The sequence below is a fragment of the Pleuronectes platessa genome, chromosome 12, assembly GCF_947347685.1.
Source record: "Pleuronectes platessa chromosome 12, fPlePla1.1, whole genome shotgun sequence".
In the NCBI taxonomy this organism is placed as follows: Eukaryota; Metazoa; Chordata; class Actinopteri; order Pleuronectiformes; family Pleuronectidae; genus Pleuronectes; species Pleuronectes platessa.
Window position 1 is genome coordinate 22640298 of NC_070637.1, and position 12998 is coordinate 22653295.

At 40.3% G+C, this 12998-nt stretch overlaps 1 protein-coding gene across 1 annotated transcript in view; it reads right to left on the reverse strand.

Annotated features, from left to right (window-relative positions):
• The window catches only part of LOC128453336 (bone morphogenetic protein receptor type-1A), a 35553-nt gene extending 27079 nt beyond the window's left edge, over window positions 1–8474 (reverse strand). Inside the window, exon 1 of the mRNA XM_053436172.1 lies at window positions 8299–8474. The gene's annotated coding sequence lies outside the window, so the exon portion shown is untranslated. The remainder of the gene's footprint in view (window positions 1–8298) is intronic.
• Between the last annotated feature and the right edge of the window lie 4524 nt (window positions 8475–12998).

Here is a 12998-nt window from a genome sequence, read left to right on the forward strand (position 1 = left end):
CATCCACTTTTCTCCCATCACTCCAACTGCAGTAAAAACCAGTGTAACCATGACCCGAGGAGAAAACACTGGTTTATTTCCTCCTCGGCCTCACTGTTTTCCTAATCTAATAAAAGCATTTTGTTGCCAGGAAACATCTGAGCACATCGTTTTATTATCTGTTGCTAGAAGGACTCCCCGCCTGTGTGTGTGTGTGTGTGGGTGGGGGTGGGGGGGTGGGAGTGCATGGCGAGCGTAGGAACACGGGTAGGAAGTGAAGCGAAGCATTCAGATCCTGATCGCAGCAGTTAAAGCCGGCAGCTTTCGTAAAACCAACAGAGGAGAGACGAGAGCTGAGGGACGAGTGTGGAGGTTGGGAGGAGGGACTAATGCCATCAAAGTCAACCAGCAGCCAGAGCTAATTGAAATTAAAGACCAGAAACGAGGGAAGGAGGGAGGGAGCCGGGGTGGAGTGGGAAAACCCCACCAATGAGGTTTGTGTGCTGGGCTGATGTTTCCTCATGGCTACAACCTGCAGGACGGCCAAGAATATTAAACCACTGCCTGCTGCGTAGAGTTTGGCCTGAGAAACGTCCTCCTGCAGTTCACCAGTCTCCAAAGTGTGGATTCAGAAATTACCAAGACAAAAAGGATCCTTTCTTAAATTTACCATCTTGGTTGCAAATCCCTCTTCTTATAAAGTTTTCACAGCTGCTTAAAAGAATAACATAAACTAATCTCTGTTGCTTGGTGGCCTTAATCTATTAATATCAAACAGTACATAACAGCGATAAAGTTCCAAGCACTTCCTGATTTCAGCCTTTTCTTGGACGACAAACTGCCTAAGAACCACAGAACGCCTCGGCTCTTGTGAATAACGGTGATCTCTTCCCCACTGATCACTGTGAAGTCGATCAGACGCTCTAATCCAGGTAGAGAAGGAGACGACTGTTACTTGCGAGCTGACAGGGGGTCAGGACAATGGGGTCAGGCGGCCAGGGGTCGGGATGGAGGTCAGGGGCCACCGTCACTTCAGAGGGTTTTCTGCACCTATCCGGCAGGAGGATTACTGAGAAAGCAAAAGCAAATCTCCCTCAAGAATGAAGAAGGAACTCGACTGAACCAGACCTCCATGTGGTGCTCTGGTTCAGTTTGACTGTTCCTGTTGTTTAGAAACAGTGATTTAGAAAGTTATTTAGAGTTATTTGTTATTGAACCAAGGGCTTTGTCTGTCCTCTTTAGGATTTAGACATTTGGTTTACTGTTCTATTATTTAAAATCCTTTAAACAAGAGGGATTTCGAACATGGAACAATTTAATATTTGTTGGGATTTAGATCATTACGATTTCTGCATAAAGCCAAGTGTTGTTAAACTGAAAAAAAATCACGAGGCACATTAACAAAGTCAAAACATGAGAAGAGGGTTTTATGTCATCTGCTCTCAATGAAACCAGGGGAGTCCAAAGTCAGATGTTTAAACCACAATAAATGAGAAGAAGCCAGAAAGAGAGTGATCCTGGTTCTGTTCAAAGATTAGAAAGAGGCACTGCAGCTAATTCACAGATTATATTATCAAATAATTGTATAAAAAAAAAATAGGGAAAATATGTCCTTTATATAATATATTAAACAGCCAGCTAACAAAGTACTGATTAATTGATTGTCTTAATGAATCAAGGGACAAACTGTTCAGTGTGTCTGTTGCATATATAATTACAAGTACTCTCTGAATGTGTCTATTTATTTCTTTGAATGTAAAATTATAATAAACTGAATCAGGTGTATGATACAAAACGGGTCCGAGTGGTCTACAACGCCGCATAAAGGAACCACAGTGTCCAACTGACTTCCAGAGACAAACACTTGAGCGAAAACCAAGCTAGTTAGTTACTGCAGTAAGTCATTGTTCAGTGACAAGGTGTTTTAGTGACGGAACAGAAAACATTGGTTTGAGCTCAATATAAAGATCTGACTCCTTCTCTGCAGTCCCGGTCAAACTCTCAGATTTTTTAACTCTTGAGGAATGCAGTTGTCTTCCCTGCTGTCACATGACCACACAAAAACACACACAATCTCATTTTCACAGCGAGTGAAAAAAAAAAAAAGAAGAAGTCAGGTTTGACTTAAAATAGAGGCGACCACAGCGTCTAAAAGAGGAGAATGTTTTCTGTCAGACCAAACAGGAACATTCTGCTGCCGCTGTGGTCGGAGCAATCTGAATTATTCACTAGGATGGGCTGAGTGTATTTAAGGCAGAGATCAATACCATTAAAGGACGACTGGAGCCGCTGGAGACGGTCAACATGGACGCTGATTTGACCTTCAGCTGAAGTCAGGGCCGAGAGCCGAGTGTCCCACAAAGATCTGTTGGTTAGACCACCAAGAAATCTGGTTTGAAAATATTGAGAATATCTTGGCACAAGTGAATAAACAATAAGATGTGCACAACATACAATAATTCAATTCAACAGCTATGATGTCTTGAATAATAGTCTTCCAATCATGGTTTAAATCAGAGTCAGAAAACTGATAATTGATATTTTGTGCATTCAAGGAATCACATAGGGGCTGAAACAAAAACGAGTTATTTCTCGATTAAAAGGTTGCAGGACACAGGACATGCCATATCAATTCTAAATGAGCCTCTAACTGTCCCTGTAACTTCTTGTTGTCAGTTCTTCTCATTCTGATATAATTATTTTCTTCCAGTTGTGCATCTGAATGACATTATACTTGGGGCTGGCAGGAAAAGTTCAAGAAAATTCCCGGATATTTGCTTTTCACATAAAACCCCATTTCATGAATATCTTTGACAAAACAAGACACTTAAAACTCTTAAGATCAGTGATGGATATAATTTCCTAATTTCTGTAATTTTGAGTCATTTTATAACTGATTAGCTTTAGATAATGATAATAATGGTTAGTTGCAACTCCCACTCCTTAAAAAAGGGGCTTCAATTTTATTGAACCAGTGATCATCAGTGAGCAAAACTAAGAATCTTTAATTAAAGCATAAAGACAGAAACTAACAAAACACAAACATGACAGACTGCTGCTGCTGAAGCTACAAGTGTCTATACAATTACAACCAGCAGCCCGGGAGCGGCCCCACGGCCTCGGCCTCTCTGCGTTCACTCCCACAGACACATTTCACTGATTTGAGTCCAGGTTTGATCCTCGGCTCTGGTCGTCTGGACAAAAAAAAGTCTCCCTCAAGCAGTTTCACCTTTGCCACACATCCAGGAGAATGAATACACTCGGTGCAGGATATAAAATATCTCTGCAGGGACGGAGGGGGAGGTGAAGAAGGTGAAGAATCATCCCTCTGTGTGCTCGGCCCTCATTTACTGCCTTTATTTATCTGCTCTGCTGCAGCCGAGAGGCTGGACGTACGATGGAGGAGGAGGAGGAGAGGGGTGGATTGCATGTTTTCCTCCTCGGCTCAGCCACTCTGTCTCCAGGCCGCCGGGGGGGAGGGGGGCGAGGCAGACAGAGGAGAGCACTGGAGATGTGAAACCTGATCTCCTTCCCTCCTTCCTCCCTTGCTCCATCCCTCCTCCACCTCCACCACTGCCACCTCGCCAGAGCCTCGAGACTCCCTGAGTAATCTGATCCTCAGCCTCAGAGACTGGAAACACACTCCAAGAGAGAGGGAGACGTGGAGGAGGGAAAAATAAAGAGGAAGAAATGGAGGAGGGGGGAAAAAAGAGAAGAGAGGGATAGAAATAGAGCAGAGTAAAGAGAGAGATCCCAAAGCTCAGCCTCCAAGAGTGGAGAGAGTCCCAGGAGAGAGAAAACTGAGAAGAGGTAGAGCGGGCAGAGGAGGGAAAGACTGAAAAGAGGAATGGAGAGAAGTCAGGGAAAAAGAAACATGGATGGAAAAAACAGAGGTCTTGCAAATCAGACAAGAAAAAGAGCGTCTCTGTTTGAAAACAATTTTCAAAATTCGAATTATTGTAAACACACTTTAAATCAGAGGATTTTTTAACACAGATTCCAAAAAGGAGCAGATGAATTAAAAAGAAATGCAAACACTAAAAATGGAGAACAAAGACCAAATTGAAAAGAGAGGATGTGTTGAAAATGAAGAGAAGGAAAAGCTAAGAAAAACTGATAATTTAATAACACACCATGCAAGGTGTTGGGTCTATTGCCCTGCTCAAGGAAACACATTAGGAAGAGCTGGGAATTGAGCTGCCAACCATAAGAAGATAAGATAAGAGGCCTGATCCAAACAAACAAATCGGGAGGTTTAAACACCGGCTCAACTACTTTAGATAATCTCTAAATTAAGAAGCAATCCATTCATCAACAAAGCTGCAGATACATGATTTGTTAGTTGATCAATGGCCTCATGTTCTAGCACCACATGGACTTTTACTATCTTTTCAAACTGAATTTTGTAACTCTGGAACCAGCAGCTATAGCACAGAGCTACATGCTATTGTTTTACGACTCCAGGCCCTGGACTGTGCCACAACAACATCTGACTCTTTGACAGCAGAGATAAAAGCCACTGGCTGATAATGGATATTTCCAAAAGCAGCGTGACACTCCCCCACCTGACTCCAGCAGCATTAACTGGACTTTTCCTGGATGCTGGTCTGGTCCCAGTATAGAGGTCAGGGCTGAACAGGCTCTGGTGTCAGTTTATAAGAATAGATCTGCTGCTACACAACACAACACCCCAGACTTATCACTGAATGATACACAATCAGTGGACAAAGAGATGAGACAGGTGACAGGGCGTCTGCGTTCTCTTGAGGATGGACATCAGCTTTCCACCTTTGTCCGTCTCTGAAGACACAATCATCTCCTTGTTTATTTGAGGAGAAATCCCAGAAATGCTTCCACACGGGCTCCACAACCACAATTAATGTCTGTGACACTGAAGAGGAAACTACAACCATGAAAACACTCTGGACCGTGATACAGGAGAAAAACCTCTTCACACTGTTTACAGAGTGAAAGTCTGTCATTGTATCTTTGGGTCTTTTGTTAAAAAAAATACAAATAAATAATTGTGAATGTTGTGTTCTGTCATTACGTCTGACTTACACAGCGAGAAGTGCAAATTAAATTTATGTGTGTGTTCAGTCAAATCAGTGTTTGACAACTATACAGAGGAAACTTTTTACGAGAACTAAAGAGATTTATCGACTGCCATGAGTTTTCTGCAGATTCTGTTAAATTCAAGAATTTTTTACCACATTGACTGCAAACAAAGACTTACAAATTATCTTTTCAAGCAACATATATAAAAAAAAAAGCTTCTCAACTCTTCAGATTTGCCTTTTTTCTGACTTACTTGAAAGAAAATGGTAATTGCTGAACTTTGTAAGTTGATTAAAGTTAACATTTACTGTTATCGTCGGTAATACAACTTGTGTGTTGACAGAAAAAACACTGAAGAGAAGAAAGAGGTGATGAAAACTCAACTGCTCCGAGTTACAGAATGTAAATGTATATTTTGTCTTTCTCTCCTTCTTCCTCCCTCTCTCTCTCTCCCTCTTGTTGTGGTCGACTGTCTGTCAGTCCGTTATTTCTGTAACAGAGATCCTGGGCTTGGCTGTGGAATGTACAGCTGTCTGGCATATGGATAATACTAGATTTTAATTTCTAACACCCCACCCTCCTCTCGCTCTCCCTCAAGAGGGGAGGGAGGAAGTGAGAAAGGGGAGGAGGGGCGGATGAGCTGCAAAGGTAGAGGAGATTCTCTGATGCTACAGAAAACAAGACTATTTAATATCAAAGAAACAAGATGTCTGGAGATTCTCAGTCATCCTGTCCTGTGCAGCAGAACATGCAGAGGTAGTAAACACTGATTAAAAACAATGCATTTCTCAGAGGCCCATTATGCCCCTGTTTATCGTTGACAGTCACTCAAGATGCATGGACATGCATTCAAACAGCAGGTGTGAACAGTTCTAATCTGAGTCAAACACTTGGGTTTGAATCACTTGAGACCGATGTTGATGTTGGGTGTGAACGAGCTCAGTGTCTGACCATTTCTGTGACTGTTCAAACCAACGATCCTTTGTTGACTCACTTCACATGATGGTAACTGGTCAGATGTGTGGGTGTGTGTGTGTCTGTGTGTTGGGGGGGGGCAACTCAGCTTCTCCTTTTACTTATTACACAACTATATCTGACGCTTTTCATGTGAACAGCAACTGCAACACTATCGAAATCTTCCAGGAGAAACTGTCCAAATCCATGATGTTGTTTGTTTCATTGCACTATTTGTGCACTTTGGTCAGTTTCCCTCAGTTCACTGTGTGTGATTGACAGGAAATGTCTTGATTTTAGCAGGAACTTCCCTCAGTATGTAGCTGTCACAGCCACAGTGAAACACACAGTTAACAACGTGCTAATAACACTAGATTTGGAGGATATACACATGATATGAGGCGCTCGGTCCCCATCCACTCCACAAGTTCTCAAATAAATGTCAAGACTGCATGAAAAGACTCTATTCAAGTACATAAATTTATACTTGTGGATGAGTACAGTGGGGGAGTAAACGTACTTACACATACATTCCAGAACTGACCCTGACTAATCCTTTAAGGTAAATTAACAGACTGAGCGAGCGCATTGATGCAGCTCATAAAAACAGATAATTCCAAATAAAGATTGTTTACTATCATCAGACAAACACGGCAGCCGCTTCCTGCTCGGACCAAGTCCCAAACACACATGTTCAGTTTACTTATGATTTGTCATCCTCAACCTCATCAACTTAAACAACCACCGTCAACAGAAGCTGAATTTTTCCTGAAAATCAAAGCAGCTGATTGACAAGTTAACGGGGGAGGAATAAAACAAAAAAGAGCTGCAGTCATTTGAGCTGGACGCCAAACGAAGATCCACAACAACACTGTTTGATTCACAACATCACTCTACATTTAAAGCTCGAAAAATAAACAATCATCAAATTACTTAACAGATAACATAAAGAACAAGATGAGGCCAAGACCCCCACGTCTAAACACATCAGATTAAACTATGTTATGAATCTGTAACAGCTGAACTCACCTATTGTTGTTCAAGTCTTTCTTACATTATAATATTCCTTAAAAAGTGGCGTAAAATATATGTATCTGAGTTCCTTGAAAAGCCCTATAATATTATCATGATTATTGCAGTAATTAAAAAGCTTAAGCAGCAAACCGTCTACATTATCTCAGCTTGAAACTTAAAGCTGCCTCATTAATGCATCAAAGTAAAAAGTGTAATATTTCTTTGTACTGGAGTTGAAGTAGAAAACTGCAAGTACAAGTAACAGCACCTCTTGTTTGTTCTTATGGTAAATTAGTAAATTTACTTAGTTACTTTAATTAGTTACTAACTGGATTGTGAGAGAGGACCACAAACATAGTAGTACCAGAATAAAGTGAGTAAAACAAGAGAGTTATAAAAGTAAAACTGATCCGATTTAAAGTTAGTTTCATGACAAAGTTAGCCCACGATGCTAACAACTAGCTCAACAACATTAAACAACCAACTACCAAAGCCTTAGCGAAGGAAGCGACTCAGTAAATAAATAATAACACAATAAACTGTTTTTAATTTGCATACAATTACATAAACACGTGTCCAGTTTCCACAGAATAAATCTCTGTTGCCGCAAAGCCGGAGAAAAGTTAGCAGGTCTGCTAGCTTCAAGTTTTAACTTTAACGTTGTAACGCTACTATTGTTATTGAGCGAGCGAGACCATATCGATCGTGGATCGATGTGTTTTGACTGAACTGAGTCGCGTTAGCTCGCGAGCTAAAGCTAAACTATAATTACAGGCGAGCTGTGTGAAGTATGCAGCGAAGTCAGCTAGCGGAGGAATGCGGCTATAACACGCGATTTACGGGGGAAAGCTGCGGTGAACTGCGATGAAAAGTTCCCACGTGAACAACTGCGCAGTTAATTTCAGTGTTTGAGGAGAATGTTGTGATTTTAATGAGTAAAAACAGACGAACTCGGCGCTGGGACTAACTTTTATCACGGCAGCAGCCGGAGGGGTCCGTCTATCACCTAGCGCCACCACACACACACACACACATACATACACACTGAATCTGTTCGGTAATTCCTGATTGTTTGTGTGTTTCCCCCCCCCCCCCCCAAATTCACACACACAAAACGTAACACAACTCCAACACACAACTGGTTTAAATCAACACATAAAGAGGAAAAACACGCCACGTCTCTTCTTAAATATATCGACAGAGTGCGTTTGCTCCAGTGCATAGACTGAGCCCAAAAAAGTCGGGCTCCGACCCGCAGGCAGGGAGCGAAGTTACGGATCGATCCCGCCTTACCTGCTCGTTCCTCCGGCTTCCTTCACTTCTCCTCCCGCGGACGTGGCGCTGCTGCGGACGCTACTTCATGACAGAGGCTCCACGGTGAAATCCCGGCGGGTTAACGCCGACATTAGAGTGAGATTTCTCGGTGAGAGGAAACGTTTCTGACCGATGGAGAACCAGCCGCTCCAAGATCCTCTGTGACGTCAGGGACGTCTCACTCCGCGGTTAAAAGAAGAGACACCAGGAATGTGAGTCACAATCAATTCTTTCAAATCACTTGCTGAAACAAAGATCCATTGATCCTTTACACCATTTTATCACCGACACATACAATCTGTTGTATTATCAGTATTCCTACTGGATATTTTAATGTTTTATTTCTTTATTATTGTTTTCCAGGATTTTCTTTAATCCAGTTTCAACTATTTTAAACAAATCTTTGTTATTGGAACATTCATTAGTTGTTGTTTACATATAAACAGTTTCAGTCTCCTCACCAGCACATTCTCAGCTTAAAACACAGAGAAGGAAAATAAATGCAAATATTATAAAATAAATAAAATACAGACAACACAACTTCCCCCTCAGCATTCAACCACCACTGCTTATCTATAAGTACAGTAGATATTCTACATGATTCAGGAATAGACTTCAGATAAGATAAATAGACCAATTTTACCCCTGTACAAGTATGTTGGCTAATCAATGGGTGTAAGATCAAAGTATTTAACAGATAACACAGAGCGAGATGAGGTCTAGACGCCAACGTGTAAAAACACGAGATTAAACAATGTTATCAATCTTTAATCTTTTAATATCAGACAACAGCTGAACTCATGTTGTTCAAGTCTTGTTCACATTAATAATATCCATTCCAATATGGTGTAACATATATCACTTTACAAATTCGACCACATTCCACTCTGAAGCTGTTGGTGGTTTATTTTTCAATTAACGTTCAGCATAGTTTAACACTTCCAGTTATCTTTATCAGCTGGTTTTTTTATGTGTGAAAGTTGTAATTCTCTCAAGCTTCAGTTCTTTATTTGAGATCAAATTTGACTTTAAACCACTTTTACCCAGATACTCTGTAAAACTCCATATCTGTGTATAAAGGCTCTAAACACTCATAGACCATCTCTTTAAATTCATCTTATTTCTGAGTTGAGGGGGTGTTATGCAGGAAGTTGTAGTTTCTGTAGTTCTGTATGTGACAATATTATATGACCAACATGCTTCCACACACATGATCCTTCATCATCTGTCTCCACTCCCAGGATTCCAGCTCATGTTCGCAGGACGACATCCCAACATGAAACTACTGCCACAAACAGTGGAACTGGTGGTTTTCATTCTCCCAACACTGAGGCAGAGTGAGAGCTCTCAGTGGATTTTTCTACTCTGTGCTTACAATCACTGCTGCGGTGTTCAGAGAAACCTGAAGACTTTTATTTTGAAATCAAGCCTACAAGTAATTCAGGCGCCTCCTGGTGGTGGCTCAAGGACCAACAGGCCAACTACTATTACTACTATTACTACTAATACATTACATTACATGTCATTTAGCTGACGCTTTTGTCCAAAGTGACTTACAAATTTAGTACACTCAACATTTTATGAGGGGCCATTTAGGGGTTCAGTATCTTGCAACGGACACTTCGGCATGCAGATGGGGAAGAGTTGGGATTGAACCGGCAACCTTCTTGTTGGAGAACGCCCACTCTACCCCCTAGGCCACACCGCCTACTACTAGTGATAATAATTATGTTATCCCATATAATTTTTTGATTTTTAGATTTTTTCTTTATTTCATAGTAAACTCTCAATCCCTTATTATTTATTTAGTTTCTGTGTTTTTAATTTATTTGAGTTCTTGGGAAATGTTTTGTTATGTAACAGTTATGTTCCTGCACATGCTGTTGTTCACGTTACATAAATGAATAAATGCAGATAAATATGTGTTTTTCTATGCACATGTAATATTTTTTCAGAATAATTACATTTTCATAATCAATGAAACACATTCTATTGATTTAATCCGAAGATTCCTGCAGGAAAAAGTTAAATTATCATAAACATACGAATGCTTTCAAGTGTTTAAAGTTCAGTTTATTCAACTTGCAACACAAACATTATTGAAATATTCAAAACCTGTGAAATGTAGCAAAGCAGCTGCACCTCCAGCATCGAGGAGAGTCTCAATGTGACGTCAGCTTCTTTCCAACATTTGTTCAGTCATGAGATGTGACATCGAAACAGTTTCAGCTCATCGACACTAAAACCAGTTCAAACACTCGCTAATACAAAGTTAAACTGTGGCGTCAGAGCTTCAGTCTTCACGACGCAGTGACACAAACACAAACTAATACTGACGTTGCCTCGTTCCACATGCTGTGACAAACTGTGACACACTGTTCTGCATGCACACATTCACTCTCTGAAAAACACACACACTCTCAAACACACACTCACTGTAAAAAATATTCAAAGTAAAAACTGTACACAGGCTCATCAGACCGGGCCGAGTGCACGTGTCAGTCACACACAAGCAGATCACAGATGGTGTTAAGGCACAGAACTCTGCAGAGTCAGTGTGTGGACACTTAACAATACCCCAAAGAAACTTGTGTCAAAAATCCTTTGAATTCATCAGTGAAGCTGAGGCTGTGTTCACGCTGCAAACTGTAGAAACCAGGAAATAAGATTATACATTATTAAACACTTCATATTGGTTTGTTTAGGTGCAGTTCCTCTTACGGCCACTAGATGCTGACTCGACGACTGTATGGATGACGACAAAAAATTGCACTAAAATGTTCTAGCAATGGGCGACGCCCTCTTGTGCTGGTGACGTCTCAAACTTCAGTGTGATGAGAACAACTTTAAATGACAGAAACCATCTTTGTGAAAAGTTTATGATCGATATGAGAGCCAGCCACCAGGGGGCGATCAACATGTTTTGGCTTCACTTCCTGGGAAATCTCTCAACGCATATTGAAGTTAATTTGGAAACAAATACAAGGCAATTATTGTTTTACTGACACCTGTGGTGTCTAGTGGTAATGCAAGCTAGCCAGAGTTAAGCTTGAAGTGATATTTAATTTAAATTCTATTACAGAGGACAGAAATTCACTATAGCTGTTCACTGGTGCCTTGTATTCATATGGGAACTGTAACTTATGTCAAAGCTCAGAAATATATAATATTTGTATAGATCTTTTGTGTGTGACATAAAGAAAATAAGTCATATAATTAAAAAAGAGGGTCTAAAAGTTTGCAGTGTGAACTGAGCCATTCAGTGGCTTTGTGGTGAAAACGCCATCGTAATGAAAATTCAAGCTCCGACAGTTTGAGAACATTTACAGTGTCATTACGAAATAAATCCATCATCAAAATGCACCTTGTGATACCGGACGTTCACGAAAAACAAATATACGGATTAAACAACTTAATAATCAGACGAGCACCGAGCGCAGCAGTGACGATATATTAGCTTCTCAATAAATATCACACGGTCAAAAAAAAAGAAGTCAATAAATATTAAATTCAAGGTTATTTGTTGCACCAAAACTCCTGCTACTGCACGTGAAGCCAACGGGGTTAGTAGCTACACACGTCAGGTCCTCAGACCCGGTCGACGCTCGGCAGCCGCCTCAACTCAGCAGGTTCAAACCATCTGGGTTACATTCACTGTCACTCTCACTTCCACCAACATGTCAGAGCCGGTTCAGACTCAAGGCTTTCCCACGTGTCACCGACTCACAGCTGCAGTCAGACCACATCACACCGGGGCCACGACTGAGAGCTGAGGCAAACATGTTTTCTTTAAAAGCAAAAAAAAAAACACAACAGAAAGATAAAAACACTTTTATATTTTAGTATCTACACAAACAGACTCTGGTTTTAAATCGCAGTGTTGAACCAGACATTCATGATATAGATTTTTTTCAAATGATAAAAAAAAAGGCACATCAGCAAAGAAACATCAAAGATATGATGAGAAAAATGTTCTGCAGTTGAAACTGTGGAGATTTTAAATGACATCTGCTTCCTGTCCGTGATGTTCTGTTCTTATTTGTTCTCTTCATGTTGTAACAGCTGTTTTGAAAGGTGCTTCATAAATAAAGGTATAATAATTATTAGTATTATATCATAACTGTAATTTTTTCTGTGTTCAATTATGAATCTTTTACGAAATGTTGCATTAGCTCAGTTGTTTTGAATCTGAAATTTATGATATTATAATTGTATTTATTTAAATGCATTATTTATTAAGTAGAGTATAAATATAATACATATGTTTAATATTTATTGGTACCTTATTTTATTATGACTAAGTACAGAAAAAAAAATCTACAGTAATTTAAATTGGCACAACCAACACTCCATATTCAAACTTCACATGAACACCAGTTATTCTCTGCTAGAAAACATCATAAAAATAAAACTAGAGTAAATTATAGAATCAGTTGGATGAACAAGAGAAAACATCCACACCTTGTTCTTTCATGAGTTCCTGTTTTTGAAGCAGATTCATCAGGCAGCGTCGTTTTAAACATGAATATTAATGCACAGAAAATAAAAGTCTCAAACCATAGTGTAGTTTTGCATAAAGAGTGATTTACACACATCTGAAAAAGTTGTCGTCTTGTGTTGCAGTCGGCGGCGCCGCCTCCTCCGCAGTGAGGCGGCAGATCCCCCGGTCGCTGCTGCGT